At 37.9% G+C, this 4,681-nt stretch overlaps 1 pseudogene; it reads right to left on the bottom strand.

The window, feature by feature from the left end:
• Window positions 1-2,097, bottom strand: part of LOC131785869 (protein DD3-3-like) — a 2,716-nt pseudogene extending 619 nt beyond the window's left edge.
• Window positions 2,098-4,681: the final 2,584 nt, after the last annotated feature.

Raw genomic sequence — 4,681 nt, 5'->3', positions numbered from 1 at the left:
AAAGAGAGAGATAGACAGCAATCTTACCTTGTAAGATGGTTGCCACAGTAACTGTTCCCTTTAGGTAAAGACCTTATAAATACTAAACAAAGATTGATAGATAGAAGCACAGAGAGAAGGAGAGAGATAGACAGCAATCTTACCTTTATTTCTATATCTAGTAATTGTACGGCTCATGAAGTCCGTTATGTTTCGAAATTTGATGTGACTCCGGAGAATAGTCAGCAAATGTGTTAGAAGTGGCTGTTTGACCATTTCGAATGGTGTGATATTCATAGTCGGCATCCACATCACCTGTGGGCATCTTTCCATCCGGGAACGGCTGGCACATGTACTGTAAAATGACTTGTGTTTCCACCCTGTCGTCAGTCTTTGGTCCTGTCCCATGCTGATTTGTCCACATGATATCCACTTCAGTTTTCACATGAGAGGAGCATCCACTCATGTAAAATTCCTGAAATAAAAATTAAATATTCACCTTTGTTTTCACAACTTTTACAAGCTAATTGTAAAATATAATGCACATGCATATCTAAAAAGGTATTTTGCTTCAGAAGGGTTAGGCAGCTTACACGCCTAGTGATCCGCTCCACGGGAGTTTCTCGCGGTTTCTGTGGCGTAGCTAAGAGTGTTGTTCCTCCGCTGACAGGGCTTTACCTCTTGACCACGATTCCAGCTCACTGACTATCAGATCATCTCCTCCCATACTCTCATACATGTTACAAGCCAAGCTAATAGCACCTAAGGTTTGCCGTGCCTTACCATTGGTTCTTGTCTGTTCTCAGGGATATTGTCTCCGGGGTTATCATCATATTTGTCACCCACATTGTATCCCCACTTGTCGTTGTTCTAAAAAGAAAATAAACATATATTAAAAAAGAAATAGGTAGGGCTGAATTGCGGTTAAAAAAATTTTTTAACCTCAATTCAGCTCAATGATATGTAAACCACGTTTATACCTAAAAAGTTTAGACTTCTCTCTTAGAAATCCCGTCTTTGAACTTCGGAAAACCTGCCAGACTTCAAGAGACAAATAGAATGCGCTCTGACGAGTTTGTCAGACCTACGATTTTCCAAGCTACCTCTCATACACACTTCCATTAGAAAGCAGATCCGTTTACAGTCCATGGAATTATGAGCACTGACAACAACTACAACTATTGTTTGAGTGATTAAACTCTAAAGCCTTGAAATTATGGGAAGACATTTTAAGTTACTTAAATTAAAAATTTGGAGTTAATCCAAGACTAGAACTAAAATAGAAAAGCTCTAGCCATGTTTAGATTGGTCTCGCTGCGATCACATAATTCGAAATTTCAGGCGAGCGTTATTTCTCCTTTTCAAAAGCAATGCTCTAATATATTTAAACGTTTGGGCAGAAAAAAAAAGAGTTCATATTTTAGGCTTGTGCAAGTAAATTGAGAGTTGGATAAGGGCGACCCACCTGTGAATGAAAGAGTCTGGCATTGTTTGCAACATTTTCACCCGCGCATGTATAAATCTGACTTGCAAGGCTCCATATGAAGGGCAAGGAGACAAACCAAGATCAATAGTTTCATCATGTCTGGTGCAACTGAAAGAAATAAACCCCAATATTGTTAAGGTGAAATTGCCGAGTTGATGGTAGTCACAGTCTATTCTGAGCAAAATAAATTTTTTGAGCTCTAACTGTATAATTTCAGAATGCTAGAAAATGAAAATTACTTGCAAAAAATGTATACCATAAACGTAATTATGAAATTCAATGTCATGTATTTCGTACAGGATATTTGTCTCGAAGTCCTGTGTGACACACGGAAAATCGGTTCGTGTTCTGTGTGCCTGAAGAGAGTGCAAAGAAAAACTTTATTCTCTTCTGGTTACACCAAGACAAATTTATAGTAAGTTTCCTGTACTAAGATGAAATTATTCATCCCTTACCTTATATCTTTCCGTGTTAAAGCGGTTTAAACTGAAACTGTTATACCGTCGGCTGAAATATAAAAGGTCTAAAACTGATCTGAACTGTCTGCAACTCCTCTGTAATCTACTCACCTCGCTCTCAGCCAGCAATGTTATGAGAAAACACCAGAAAAAGCAATTGGTTGTTGTTGACATTATGAGACTACTGATTTATTGCGTTGGAGAAATGTCTTTGAGAATTTCATTGGCCAATATGTCAGGATATTTTTCTAGTCATTCGTTACCTCTGATGCTTTGGATGGTTTCTTAACGTCTGAAATTTTCAGGCTTAGTGTGAAGAAATGTTTCAGCTTGTGCCTAAAGTTTCGTCTGCCTTTGCAATGGCAATTTCTATCCAAAAAAGTCAGGAACTGGCCAAGGCATGAGATACCATACATGGAATGTAAAATATACTATTTCTCTTTGCATTCTGAATGATATGTAAAGTAAAGTGTCTTTCCTGTAACATATTAGACCGACACGAAATATTTTAAAATTTATTGCAGATTAAGGCTATTATCCTTGTTGGACCTTCGCATCGGTTTGCGTACGCGACTCATTCATCACGTGCTGCGCTTTTTTTATTCCAAACATACACTAGGTGCAAAAATGAACTACTGAAAAAAAAAAGCTGTGGAGAGAGCTTTTGGATGTCCGGTGCATTCCATGTTCTTTTTTTGTAGGAAATCCTATTACGCAAATTTCCCTTCCCACCTTCGACGATTTCCATGAACAATTTGAGCTTTTTTATGATAAAAATATGCGTTGCAGCCTTGGCAACTCTTACTTTCAGTAAAGTATTGGCTCCCGGCAACTTCTCTTTTACATCTTTCCGCTGACTGACATTATGAGGCCACTGATTTATTGCGTTGGAGAAATGTCATGGAGAATCTCATTGGCCAATATATCAACTTTATTTTTAGGTGTTCGTAGTTTCATTTTCAGGTTATTAACTAGTCATTCGTCACCTCTGATGCTTTGGATGGTTTCTTAACGTCTGCAATTTTCAGGTTTAGTGTGAAGCAATGTTTCAGCTTGTGCCCAAAGTTTCGTCTGCCTTTGCGATGGCAATTTCTACCAAAAAAAGTCAGGAACTGGCTAAGGCATAAAATACCATACATGGAATGTAAAATATGCTGTTGCTCATAGAAGCTCTGCATTCTGAATGATATGTAAAGAAAAGTGTCTTTCATGCAACATATTAGACCGACACGAAATAATTTAAAATTTATTGCAGATAAAAGTTATTATCCTTGTTGGACCTTCGCATCGGTTTGCGCACGCTATTCATTCATCACGTGCGACGCTTTTTTACTCCAAACATGCACTAGGTGCGAAAATGAACTACTGGAATATAAAGCTGGGGAGAGAGTTTTTGGATGTCCGGTGCATTCCATGTTCTTTTTTTTTAGGAAATCCTATTAGGCAAATTTCCCTTCCCACCTTCGACGATTTCCATGAACAATTTGAGCTTTTTTATGATGAAAATATGCGTTGCAGCCCTGGCAACTCTTTCTCTCAGTAAACTATTGGATCCCGCAAACTTTTCCAAGGACTGTTTGGTAATTACCCTGAAGTGATTTATGACTACGACTCATGATTTTCTTCACTTAAACTAATTAATCATATTTAATCAAGGGTGCAAATTAAATTTAGTATGAAACGGTTATGAAGGAAAACTCACCAATAGATCCTAGTTTGCGAAACAAATATATGTTATATAATATCAAGTAATATAAAATTTGCCCTTCAAGATTTCGAATGTGTATTCTGTGTTCTTTTAAAATCAGTAGAAAGTCTTTGCCGGGCCAGTTAAGATGGCGAAGCCAAAAACCAACAACGCCCAGACCGGTGAACCGGTTCCCTGATAGACTGGCCTGTATTCTTTGAAAGTAGATATTAATTGTTCTAATCAGAGTTTTAAACCCTAACAGCTCAAACAGTGCGTGATGCAAACTGAAGGAAGATACTTGCTGCTGCTCAAGATAATTTTCATTTCAGTATGTATTCCGGGAGCGGTGTCTTCTAAGTAATAAATGACGTTTAACGAGTTTCTCCTAATGTCACTTCGCACCTGACTGTGCACGCAATTTTATTTTTAAAAAACATTTGCACCATCTCTACACCCTTTCGCATTTAGATTCATAGAATTTAGGTAGGAAAATTATCATGTTGTTGTTGAAGAACATTAAAAAAGCTTTTTCTAGGAACCTGTATGATTGAAACCAGCAGCAAACTGTATTATTTCACCCTTGAAAGTGTCTGTGCAGTACAGGATGTTCCTTTTATTCAGATTCTAATAAATTGGTCTACACAATAAATGTTTTGAACCCGGGGGCAACTTGTGAGAATGAAATTGCGCAGTGATATTAAGTTTGTTTTTTCACTCGGCTAAAGCCTCAATCGCATACGCCATTAGCTACCTCGTAAATTCAAATGTTTCCAGCCTCTCTCTTCTTATTTAAGCCAAGCAATGGCAGAATGCTTAAAAGAACTTGATTGCAAACAGTGTTAGCCGTTGTAGTTTTTTGTAATTCTCTCAGGATATAGGTTTAGACGGATACGATTTCAAATGGGTTCCTGCGAAACCAAACTTCCGTGAATCTCTCCCCCCCCCCCCCCCCCTCTCGGGACGCTTATGTTTGTGGCAGATGTAGACACTTATTGAAGAAAACCGTTTTAGGGGATGTTCAGCAATCTAACTTAAGTTAAAATCGTAAATGAACGATCATTACTTTTA

The sequence above is a fragment of the Pocillopora verrucosa genome, chromosome 10 (genome assembly GCF_036669915.1).
Source record: "Pocillopora verrucosa isolate sample1 chromosome 10, ASM3666991v2, whole genome shotgun sequence".
In the NCBI taxonomy this organism is placed as follows: domain Eukaryota; kingdom Metazoa; phylum Cnidaria; class Anthozoa; order Scleractinia; family Pocilloporidae; genus Pocillopora; species Pocillopora verrucosa.
The sequence above is the reverse complement of the archived record's forward strand: the minus strand, read 5'-3'. Positions and strand labels throughout refer to the sequence as shown.